This window comes from Heptranchias perlo, chromosome 12 (genome assembly GCF_035084215.1).
Source record: "Heptranchias perlo isolate sHepPer1 chromosome 12, sHepPer1.hap1, whole genome shotgun sequence".
NCBI lineage: Eukaryota > Metazoa > Chordata > Chondrichthyes > Hexanchiformes > Hexanchidae > Heptranchias > Heptranchias perlo.
In genome coordinates, this window is record NC_090336.1 from 24,513,406 (window position 1) to 24,526,631 (window position 13,226).

Consider the following 13,226-nt stretch of genomic DNA (forward strand, 5'->3'; position numbering starts at 1 on the left):
GAGAGTGCGTAGGATGCTTTGAAGGTCTGGATCGAAGGTCTTGATCAGTTTGTTGAGCTGGTGGGTGTGTTCTTTGGTCGGATATGCGGGTAACTGTCTGTAGTGTTCCTGGTTGTCCAGTTGTCAGTATGCTTCTTTGCAATAGTCCGTTCTGTTCTGTATGACAATGGCTCCTCCTTTGTCCGCTGGTTTGATGACGATGTTTCGGTTGGTCTTGAGAGCGTTGATGGCGTTGCGTTGCGTTGTGCTCGGGTGACATTCTGGACTGTCTTCTGAGTGCGCCTGATGCAGACACTGCGACAACGGATGAACGGACACCGTGCAACAATCGCCAGACAGGAGGGTTCCCTCCCAGTCGGTGAACACTTTAGCAGTCAAGGACATTCAGCTACCGATCTTCGGGTAAGCGTTCTCCAAGGCGGCCTTCGAGACACACGACAACGCAAAATCGTCGAGCAGAAGTTGATAGCCAAGTTCCGCACCCATGAGGACGGCCTCAACCGGGATCTTGGGTTCATGTCACGCTACACGTAACCCCACCAGCAAAAAGGGGGAAAAATTATGTTTTTTAATATTCTCTCTCTCTCTCTCTGCCATTTTGGGTTTCTTTCTGCCTGTCTGTGTAATTGACACAATGTATATCCAGTGTACTGGGACGTGCTGTTCTCTGTGACTGGCCTGTTTGAATAACAACGACACCTTTTGATTGGTGTGATGCTGTCCCAACATAGTATAAGATATGCGATTTGAGAACCTTTTCACTCATTCATCTGACGAAGGGGATAATCTCCGAAAGCTTGTGATTTTAAAATAAATTTGTTGGACTATAACCTGGTGTTGTAAGATTCCTTGGATTTATTAGCGACTGTTTTAGATTTATGATCTCGAGTTTTGGACTCCCCCACAAGTGGAAACATTTTCTCTACATCTACCCCATCAAACCCTTTCATTATCTCAAAGACCTCTGTCAGGTCACCCCTCAGACTTCTCTTTTCCAGAGAAAAGAACCTCAGCCTTCCCTGATAAGGATATTCTCTCATTTCTTGTATAATCCTTGTGAACCTTTTCTCCAATGCATTTGGATCCTTTCTATAATATGGAGACCCGAACTGTGCACAATACTCCAAGTGTGGTCTAACCAAGCTCCTATACAAGTTTAACATAACTATGCTTTTTAATTCTATCCCTCTAGAAATGAACCCGAGTGCTTGATTTGCCTTTTTTATGGCCTTATTAACCTGCGTTGCTACTTTTAGTGATTTGTGTATCTGTACCCCTAGATCCCTCTCCTTCTCTATCCTGTTGAGAATCTTATCCAACTAGTATTGGCCTTCTTCCTACCAAAATGCACCACCTCATACTTATCTATATTGAAATTCATTTTCCAATTATATGTATAGTCTACCAGTTTATTAATGTCCTCTTGCATGTTGATGCGTTCTTCCTTTGTATTAACTACATCCCCCAATTTGGTGTCGTCCGCAAATTTTGAAATTGTATTTACGATTCCCGAATCCAAATTGTTAATGTAAATTGTGAACAGCAGTGGTCCCAGCACTGATCAGTGTGGAACACCATTTCCCACCTTTTGCCAGTCTGAGTAGCTACCCTTAACCCATAATCTCTGTTTTCTGTTTTGTAGCCAACTTGCTATCCATTGTGTTACCTATCCTCTGACTGCATAAGCTCTGACCTTAGCCATGAGTCTACAATGTGGCACCTTTATCGAAAGCCTTTTGAAAATCCAAATATATTACATCTACTACATTACCCTTCTCTACTCTTTCTGGTGCTTCTTCAAAGAATTCAGTAAGGTTGGTCAAGCATGACTTTCCCTTCTGAAATCCTTGCTGATTATTCTTTGTTACATTTTCGTTCTCTAGATGTCTTTTTATTACATCTTTGAGTAAAGATTCCATTATCTTTCCTACCACCGACGTTAAGCTAATTGGTCTATAGTTCTCTGAACTTATTTCTATATTTAAAAAGGGAGATAGAACAACATTAGCTGTCTGCCAATCCTCTGGCACTATTCCCTCTTCTAGTGAATTTTTAAATATATATGTAATATTGCCTCTGCTATCTCTTCCCTAACTTTTAATATGTGCGGATGCAATCCATCTGGACCAGGGGTCTTAGCCTTCCTAAGTTTGATTAGTTTATCAATTATCACCCCCCTTTCTATCTTAAATGTTTTAATATATTTTTCGACCTCCTCTTGTCTTGCCCACCTTGTTAGTCTCCCTGGTAAATACGGAAGCAAAGTATTCAATATTTCTGCCATTTCGCAGTCGTTACCTGTGAGTTTATCTTATCATATGAATTTTCTTTCATGACAACACATAGAAATACAGGGTAGATCTATCTTTTTTTTCTTAGTTTACAATAAACGTTTCTCAACATTAACAGCAAACTATTGTTTGTTGTGTAATTGAACCCTTTCATCTAAGCACAGTATCACAGTGTGATCCATTCATGCAGGACCCAATTATTTATTCACACCATGAATACAAAATTAGTATCCAGTGGTCATCCTTATCACACATTCAGTGGAAAAAAAAGAGTATAATCCAGTGAAATTTTAAGATTGAATCTGCTGACTGTGCAAAGTGGGTTCCACGTTAATGTATGGATTTGTTTTCTTGGCATTTCCGCAGGCCCTTATAAGGATTATTCATGTTTGTGGAAGCTGTAACAGCAATGTTGAATTTTTGGCTGCTATCTCTACTCTGATCTGGATTGACATTGGGTCATAGTTAACACGTACTGAAATGCTTGTATGTTCAGGTAGGCGAAGGGGGCAGCTGCTGCTTATGTAGAACCAAGCCATCATGATAGTTTCATAACCTGATTGTTGTTATGGCGACAGGCTTGGCACAGAAAGTACCAGCGTTTCGCCATGCATCTACTTCTAATTTATAACAGAAAAAAAGTCACAACATAAAAAATCAGAATAGGTTTGTGTGGAATTCTTCGACCACAGGTATAAGACGACCAAAGATCTGTTACATTGGAGGAAAGAGTACATCTTAATTAGCAGCTTCTTCCCCCTTGAATGTGAACATTTAAGCACAAATAGCTCTTATAACCTTCTGGAGGCCTTTAACAACCTTACATTTTTTCAACATCTTAAAAGGAAGTATTCTGATATAGAATTGGCCATCATTGTTAAGGCCAGTGATCTACATGTCTGTGGACTGTGATGCAGTAGCAAGAGATGGGTTTTCTCAGCGACTTGCCAAGCAGGATTACAATGTCCCATAACTGCATCAGTGTTAGATTTGTAGAACACTGAAGTTCTTGATCTTTCTTAAGGATGTCTACTTTTCTGTCATCTTTTCTAGGCATCTTTGATATTTTTTCCAATTGTGGATCAGATATCATTACCAAGTCAAGGAACTGAAACGAATTTGCAGCCGTAGTAAAGGTCACTAGACAACAGGGTTATGGAACTGATCATCTCTACTGAAGTTAACATACTTTGTCCAAGCATTATTCAGATATTAACTATTTTTGCCTGCAGTGAATTGATTGCATCTGGTCTTTTAAGATGTAAGTTAATCACTCTAAAGAGCAGGATGCCCTTTTGATTACATCACCCAAGACATTGATGAATATGAGAAATGGGATGGGGCAAAGCACACTTTTTTTATTCGTTTATGGGATGTGGGTGTCGCTGGCAAGGCCAGCATTTTTTGCCCATCCCTAATTGCCCTTGAGAAGGTGGTGGTGAGCTGTCTTCTTGAACTGCTGCAGTCTGTGTGGTGAAGGTTCTCCCACAGTGCTGTTAGGTAGGGAGTTCCAGGATTTTGACCCAGCGACGATGAAGGAATGACGATATATTTCCAAGTGAGGATGGTGTGTGACTTGGAGGGGAACGTGCAGGTGGTGTTGTTCCCATGTGCCTGCTGCCCTTGTCCTTCTAGGTGGTAGAGGTTGCGGGTTCGGGAGGTGCTGTCGAAGAAGCCTTGGCGAGTTGCTGCAGTGCATCTTGCAGATGGTACACACTGCAGCTACAGTGTGCCGGTGGTGAAGGGAGTGAATGTTTAGGGTGGTGGATGGGGTGCCAATCAAGCGGGCTGCTTTGTCCTGGATGGTGTCGAGCTTCTTGAGTGTTGTTGGAGCTGCACTCATCCAGGCAAGTGGAGAGTATTCCATCACACTCCTGACTTGTGCCTTGTAGATGGTGGAAAGGCTTTGGGGAGTCAGGACATGAGTCACTCACTGCAGAATACCCACCCTCTGACCTGCTCTTGTAAGCCCTGCGGAGAGCCCTGGGTAGATGTTACAATATTATGAGTCTTTATTTATCATCACGCACTGCTTGCACCCTATGAGGAATACTCATTCTGTTTTGCAGTTCACCAATAGACAAGAAGAAGCCAGCTAGTATACCTTCCTGGTTGGATGGCTGTTGCTGTAACTTGTGCTGACCATCTAGAACAAAAGTGCCCAAACTTTTTATTGCTGAGCTCTCCTTTGGAGATTCATGCCCAGTGCAGCATTACCCCTGTTTTAAGAAACAGTGGATGGAACTTTCAACTTTAGCAGGGGCGTAAAATAAGCGGTAGCGGATCAGCCACCCACTACACATACGCCTGATTTTTCCTCTTCATTGCAGTCAATAGAAAAGAAACATGGGGGGGGGGGTGGGGGTGGGTGGGGGGGGGTGGGTGGGGGGGGGTGGGTGGGGGGGGGGGGTGGGGGTGGGGGTGGGGTGGGGGGGTGGGGGTGGTGGGGGGGTGGGTGGGGGGGGGGTGGGGGTGGTGGGGGGGGGGGTGGGGTGGGGGGGGAGGGGAAGAGAGAGAGAGAGAGAGAGGAGAGGAGGAGGAGGAAGAAGAGGAGGAGGAGGAAGAAGAAGAAGAAGAATGGCGGGGGGGTGGTCGGAGAAAGAGGAGGAATCTGGAATCTGGGGAGGTGGAGGGAAAGAGTTAGGAGTCGGGGTGGGGGGAGAGAGGGAGAGTTGTGGGGGGGGGCGGTTGGGAGGCGGGTCGAGAATGGAGTCGGGGAGGGGGGGTCGAAACTTGGGAGGGAGGAAAGAGTCTGGAATTGGGGCGGGGTGGGAAGAGAGAGAGGAGTCGGGAATCGGTGGTGGGGGGAGAAAAGAGATGGAGACTGGGAAATGGGGCTCTGGGTGAGAGATGGGAATGGAGGGGGGCAGCGGGGGAGACTGGAGGCTTGTGATCAGGCATCACATGGTCAAATGTCATGTGGTCAGAACATCATGTGATCAAACCTCCAGGAATGCCTCCAACCAGAGTTGGCAACCCTAATCTGTGGGACGATGATTATGGCACAATAAAATGGGCATTACTGGTTTAAAAAAAAATAACCTGCAAGGCTTGGCCTAAAATTTAGACCTTAAATCTATGATGATTATTACCTTTCTCTGGATTGAAATGGTCCCGGTTGTGAATCCCCACCACCACCAGGTGCTGCAGCGAGAGTGGGATAAGACCCGGGAACAGCAGCAAGTAGACGCACACCATCAGGAAGACTGCCGTTTCCAGCACCACTTTGCCAGCCTTCACACGATCGAGGCCTTTCCTTTAAAGATGCCTCGGTTTGTGACTGCTGTGTCAGCCGTTGCTGCTGTCATCCCCTCCAGCAAGTGGTTCAGCCCCATGGATGCTCACACTCCGGCTTACTTCCAGCTTTGTCCCTAGCGACTGCTGCCATTCGAACACAAGCCCTAATGACTGCATATGGATCCCACTGGCAGTGCACTCCCAGCTGCAGGAAAACACTAACAAGGCTCACCCATTGATTGTGATCATTCTTGGTGCAGCTGTTCATTAAATGCGCCCAACTCAGTTTGTTCAGATCCAGGTACCCTCTTTGCGTCCTGTTGATAGCCTTGCCATACACCCCGTGCCCCCCCCCCCCCATTTTGGGAATCTCTAATGGAGAATCCCTCGAGATTGATTTTTTTTTTCTTTTTAAATGGTTTGATTATTTTATTATAGGCTGGTTTCACGTTTTAGAAAAAGAATCCGAGGATTTTTCCGTCTGTGAGTTTTCGCTTGGTCTCTTCGTGGTCCATGATGTCAGTTGAGGTCTCCGAACGAGGTACCCAAACTGACGGGAAGGCAGTGGACCATTTTGTCACCTTTCTAGTTCCTTTACTTGAACATCAAACCTGGGGTTAATGACACTGCATTTGTTCAGTCTGCCCATGAGATTAACAACAATTTTTCCACTTCTGTGGTTATCGATAATCTCAAAGTCTCCAATGTAGCTGTGCTTCATCGTTCGTCAGGAATCTCACAATCACTTTGGAGCATGGCCGGATGAGAACCTGGCATTTTCCCCGTTTCTCTGCATTGTTGATGCTTGTAAGGGCATTGGCAAGAACATTCATGTGCACCACAATGCCTCTGCAAGCTGAATTGTTGAGCAGTTAGCAGAAAGTAGGGACTCAGTAGCATCTCATTTAGTTTTGGTTTCCATGAAGTTTGTCAAACTTCAAAGTAGGTACACTGATTAATACTGTTTTGGATATGACTTTAATTCCTACTTATAGATGGTCATGATGCTTACTTTGTTGCTTTACACTGAGGATGAAAACAGTTGACAAAGGCGTTTGAATAGATGAGCTGGGAAAGCAGGTAGTTTACTAGATAGAATTGGATTGAGCTTTGAGTACCTGAGCATCTCCACCATTAGGATAGCAGATCATTTGAGATTGTTTAAATTGTGCTCAGTCTTGATTCAGATGCTACACTTGTACCTGATGCTAGATATTTTTCACACAATGTTGAACTATCTCTCATAGCCTCCATGTTGTTTAAATGTTTAAAAAGATGGTCAGTTTCCTTTGTGAGTTTGCCTGGTAATTGTGATCACCTCAGCACAAGATTCATCGACCTCTACTGATCAATGGGCTAACAGTTTCAGTTCACAGAAAATGAAATTAGCTAATCATGTTGCTGATTACATATATCATAAGCAATTAATGTGATCCTAAATCTGTTGACATGCAAAAAAACAGAAAAATCTAATGGTGAACCAGGCAGCAATGGTACCTTGCTCAACGGCCATTCATTATGTGTGAGCCTGCACAGTGAATGTCCGAAGTCTATTCAACTGTGTAGGTCTTTCCAGTAGCCTGATCCTGTAATCACCTAATGTCCACAAGTACACTTTCCAACAGCGGTCACTGGATAATACCAGGAGTAGAAATCCAAAGACGTGTCCCCGTAACACTAAGCCAAATGGTGCTGAAGACCTCAGGTTCAAATCCTGGTTTATATTGAGTTGGCTGGTTGTTGTATTTCTGAAGTGATATGAAAGTTGCACAGTTGTACTCTTTTCAAATTGTCATTGAAGAGATTATGGCTGACTTGCACTTAACTGCATATTGGTAACAGCTAAACTCCGCATTCATTGCAATGTGACGGTTTCTTTTGTTGGAAACTTTGGTGACTATGTCTTGTCTGTTACTGAATTGTGGTGTTCTGAGACCAGTAGCTGATGTATCGTTTGTTTTCATGCTGCAATACATAGGTTCTACTGCTTGAAATTAGGTAACTTGTGCTATTATTGGGTAGGTTTGCACCACTCAGTTAATAAAAGCCAAACCTATCTTTCTAGGAAGGTAGTTGTTTGGATTTTTCTTTCAGGATGTCTAATGATACTGGAGTATGCCGTTTAAGAAAAATGAGTGAAAATCAAATTAATGCAGAAGTACTACAATATATGCTAGTAGAATATGCTTAAAAACACAAAACTAGTTTTAAAAAAAAATAGTAAAATTACATAATGGATTTTTTCATTAGTTTTGATTTTTCATGCAAGTATTTGCTTTTGTCTGTTGATACATGGGATTTGTTTTGAGTATTTCACTGATAAAAGCAACTTTTATTGAGTGATCTCCCTGCTGACTTGCACCAGTGTTCAACTTTTTGGTATCATGCTTTTTTTTAAAGAAAATTGCTCGATGCCTACTTTGAATAATGCCTCGGGTGAAGTCCACCTCCTTTCTCTTACCTCACTGTCACTTATGTAAGATTATCAGTTATAACACTACTAGATCTAGGCTTGCAACTTTTCTTAGTCAAGTCTCCTTTACATCTCCGCTCCCTCTACCGCACCTTTGATCTTCGGCTATCTAACTAATACAAATTAATACAAAAGTACTACAGTATATGCCAGTATAATCACTCAATAAAAGTTGCATTTCTCAATAAAATACTCAAAACAAACCTATATATCAAGAGAAAAAAAAATAGACTAAAGCAAACACTTCCATGAAAACTCAAAACTAATGAAAAAATCCATTATATGCAATTTTACTATTTTTGTAAAAAACTAGTTTTGTGCCTAACTACTGCACACTTTCCTTAAACCCTGTAATATCTTTTCCCCATCTTCAAAAGCCAGTTACCTCTTCCTACCTCTTATTCAAGTGAGCACAATATGAAAACTTCTGATATCGCTCATTGCATTTTACTAAAATACTCGGTATTGCAACTCCATGCACAGTAAATGAAGTTAATCTGAAGTATTCCTTATAACTATTGATTGCTGCCTGAACTTTGTTTATATTGCACGTGTAAAGCTTATGTAAGCAATTGCTGTGTCTCCCATTACTAGAGGTATGAATAGGAAGGAGCACAAGGACATGTACAAGATGATACCAGCCCTGCCAAAACATAGGTTGTTTTTTATTCTAAATGATTGTGACTTCTTGCAAAAGTAAAAGGAAAGTACTTGTGTCATAGGTGCTATAAAATGCCTGTTTTATTGTATCGTTTAAAGATTCGTATTTGGTGACATTAAGCATATTAGATCACATGACAATGTCATGCTTAGATACAATGAGGAATGGGTGCATTAAAAGTCCCACCAGTAAGATTTGTCTTTGTGAAATGTTGTTTCAGTGGAGCTTATTTATTTACATTGCTTCTTGCCACAAAGTCAACATACAGAAAGGTCACACTTGCCAGCTTCGGTTAACTCATTACAAACAGGACCTGCTCGGTGGTGTGAAATCATAGTAAAACGTACTTGTTTACATGAAACATGTTCTACACATACTCTTGAATGTTTAAAAAAAATAAAACAGTGGCTGATCTCTGTGGCATTGCTCATAGTACGTCGGGTAATATACTGTTTTATAATGATGGAAGTATTATACAGGTATCATGCAATTCAATGTATTATTCTGCTATTAAGATTGAGCTGGAATGTTTCTAAGCTACAAGGTCTACTTTGTTACAAACAGGATATCCAGGTGGCGAAGGATAGCATACTGCGGCCTAGCCTTCAGTTCCTTCAAGCCTTTATTCACAGAGGTCCATGTTACCCCCGCCACACGCTAGACCAGCTCTCTTGTAAATGGATACAAAAGAGTTCCCAATTGATACGCACCACCTGAATACAATTAACACTAACTGATAAATCACGTGGATACAGTTAACAGACTTCATGTAAATACAGAAGTCAGTTAGAGGCTGACTGGCTCCTACCCATGGTGAGAAAACCGACCAGCTTTCTTTTTGTTTAAAGATGGTTTTGTATCTGTAGCGAAGTGTAACCTTTTAATGTGTAACGTCTGAAATGTTACAGACTCAAAACAGATTAAGAGGCTACAAACAATCCAGAACCAAATAATACAGACAGCATATCTCCTTCCATGCTTTATCTGCTTCTGAGATTCTGGCAGAAGTATCTGCTCAATGCAAGCTGCTTGATAGAAGAAGAGCAAACCTTTACAGGATTCAGTCAGTGAGAATTATGATACGGGGTCAAATAAGTGGCTCTAAAATCCACATACCACCCAGAACTAAATGTTAGAAAATCTGAAAAGGATGTGTGAAAGGTAGTAAATCCTGGTCCATCCTAAGCAAGCTCCCAATGTTATTGGCAGGTCAAAGCCTGTAAACCTCACAAAGGTGTACAAGCAGCAGTGGCTACATTTTCAGTTGAAGACACGGACAGAAGAGCACCAAAGTGAGCAGTGGGAGTCAGTGACAGTCGGGATACTGGGTGGTGGCAGTAGACTTGACTGAACCAGCCAGGCAGTAGGAGGGAACAGTGGTGAGGTAGACCAGACTATGCAAGGTTGTGAAGAGCATAAGGCCTTGCAGGATTGCAATAAGCTTCCCCTCTCTCCACTAGGCATGGATTTTCTTCTAGTGGAGGAGGGTAGTTAGATTTTGTCATCGACAGAGTTTGATATAGGAGTTTTCAATGTATTTTGAAATAGAACGTTGTGACCCACTCACTGAATTTAATATCTAATTGATGTATGCTATCCTATGCAATTTAAAATGTATTATCAGGGCTGCTGATTCTAGCTTTATTCTGGGATTTTTTTATTTGTTCATGGGATGTGGGCGTCGCTGGCAAGGCCAGCCTTTTTGCCCATCCCTAATTGCCCTTGAGAAGGTGGTGGTGAGCTGCCTTCTTGACCCGCTGCAGTCCGTGTGGTGAAGGTTCTCCCACAGTGCTGCTAGGTAGGGAATTCCAGGATTTTGACCCAGCGACGATGAAGGAACGGCGATATATTTCCAAGTCGGGATGATGTGTGACTTGGAGGGGAACATGAAGATGGTGTTGTTCCCATGTGCCTGCTGCCCTTGTCCTTCTAGGTGGTAGAGGTTGCAGGTTTGGGAGGTGCTGTTGAAGAAGCCTTGGTGAGTTGCTGCAGTGCATCCTGTGGATGGTGCACACTGCAGCCACTGTGCGTCGTGGTGGATGGGGTGCCAATCAAGCGGGCTGCTTTGTCCTGGATGGTGTCGAGCTTCTTGAGTGTTGTTGGAGCTGCACTCATCTAGGCAAGTAGAGCATATTCCATCACACTCCTGACTTATGCCTTGTTGATAGTGGAAAGGCTTTGGGGAGTCAGGAGGTGAGTCACTCGCTGCAGAATACCCAGCACTGACCTGCTGTTTTAACCAGCGTATTTATGTGGCTGGTCCAGTTAAATTTCTGGTCAATGGTGACCCCCAGGATGTTGTTGGTGGGGGATTTGGCAATGGCAATGTCGTTGAATGTCAAGGGGAGGTGGCTAGACTCTCTCTTGTTGGAGATGGTCATTGCCTGGCACTTGTCTAGCGCGAATGTTACTTGCCATTTATCAGCCTGAGCCTGAATGTTATCCAGGTCTTGCTGCATGCGGCACAGACTGCTTCATTATCTGTGGGGATGCGAATGGCACTGAACACTGCAATCATCAGCGAACATCCCTATTTCTGACTTTATGATGAAGGGAAGGTCATTGATGAAGCAGCTGAAGATGGTTGGGCCTTGGACACTGCCCTGCCCTCTGTCTCTGGAACAGTAAATAAACACTTGGCTGCTTTAATTAAATGTATTTACTTCGAATCAACAAAATTTGATCAGCAGTTTTTACATTTGGCAATTGCTTGGGGGCAGGTCTTGCAAATACTTTCCTCTGTGAAAGGCTAGCTTTGCTGCTCATCATAAGACATTTTCTGAATTTGCTTCAGAAAACTTAATTACGTTATCTGTAATATATTACTATATTATATTTTTGGCTACTGATTTGCAGTGATTTAATAAGGTAATAAGGTAAATTGTGTTTTTATTAGTATTATAGTATTAGTGATGATATTGGGCTTGAATTCCAGGATTGCGTATGTGTGAAAACAGGAAATTTTAGATTAATGCAGTAGATATAATAAACTTAGATTTTCAAAAGGCCTTCAAAAAGGTAACGCATAGTAGACTCATGACTAAGGTCAGAGCATAGCGGGGGCGGGGGGGATGGAAATAGCATACTATTTGCAAGCTGGCTACAAAACAGACAACGGAGTAGGGGCTAAAGGTATTTACTTGGACTGGTGGAAGGTGGGGGTGGTGTTCCACAGTGATTGGTGCTGGGACCATTGTTGTTCACTATTTATATAAACGATTTGGACTCGGGAATTGGATGTATAATTTCAAAATTTGCGGATGACACCAAATTGGGGGGCATAGTTAATACTGAGGAAAACTGCTACAGAATACAAGAAGACATTAATAAACTTGCAAATGGGCATGTAAATGGCAAATTAATTTCAATGTAGATAAATGCAAGGTGGTGCATTTTGATAGGAGGTATAAGGAGACCACATATTCCTTAAAAAATAAGAGACTAAATGGGATAGGGGAGCACAGATTCACAAATCACTAAAAGTAGCAACGTAGGTTAGTAAGTATAAATGCAAACCAAGCACTGGGGTTCATTTCTAGAGGAATAGAATTGAAAAGCAGAGAAGTTATGTTAAACTTATAGAAGCTTGGTTAGACCACACTTGGAATACTGTGCAGTTTGGTCTCCATATTTCAAAAAGGATATAGAGGCACTGGAGAAGGTGCAAATAAGAGTTCTAACAGCTCAGTTGTAAATATCAGGAAAGACTGAACAGGCTGGTGCTCTTTTCTCGAGAAAAGAGAAGGCTGTAATAGAGGTTTTTAAAATTATGAAGAGGTTTGATAGGGTAGATGTAGAGAAATTGTTTCTACTTGTGGGGAGTCCAAAATGAGGGGAGGCAGTCATAAATATAAGGTAGTCACTAATAAATCCAATATGGAATTCAGGAGAAACTTCTTCACCCAGAGAGTGGTTAGAATGTAGAACTTGCTACCACATGAAGTAATTAAAGGGAATAGCGTAGATGCATTTATGGGGAAACTAGATAAGTACCTGAGGGAGAAAGGAATGGAAGAACATGCTGATAGAGTTAGATGAAGTAGAGTGGGAGGAGGCTCGAGTGGAGCATAAACACTGGCATAGACTAGTTGGTCCGAATGGCCTGTTTCTGTGCTGTAAATTCTATGTAAATCAGTGGCCTTGATTACATGATTAAAGGTTAGTTTAACAATGTAATTAATTTTATATGTTGCTTGTCTTCAAAGCCCAGGATAAAGAGGAAGATGGTAGGGAAGATGTTCCATGTTGCAGGAAGTTAGGAAGTCAGATATAGCAGTACTGGGGAGTGGTATGGGGGGGGGGAACATGTGGGTTGCGAAAGTGGTCCTGGAGTCTGGGAACTTTGGAAATTGGATTCATGGGGTCTTTGCACATTGGGGAAGATGTGAATTCAGGGAAACCAGGAGGCTTGTGCCATATGAAAGTAATAGGGTAAGTGTTCAACAGCATTGGGAAGGGGCTACCATGGTCCAGTGTGTGGAAAGAGTGGGAGATAGTCCAGGGTGTAGGAGGATTGGGAGAAAAGAATTCCAGGATTTGGGAGCACTGGGAGAAAGTACTGGGT

General features: G+C 42.5%; 1 protein-coding gene and 1 pseudogene across 1 annotated transcript in view; one reads left to right on the forward strand and one right to left on the reverse strand.

The window, feature by feature from the left end:
• The window catches only part of dagla (diacylglycerol lipase, alpha), a 355,821-nt gene that overhangs the window by 103,861 nt on the left and 238,734 nt on the right, over window positions 1–13,226 (forward strand). The window lies entirely within an intron of this gene.
• On the reverse strand, window positions 5,981–6,364 carry LOC137327689 (small ribosomal subunit protein uS8-like; annotated as a pseudogene).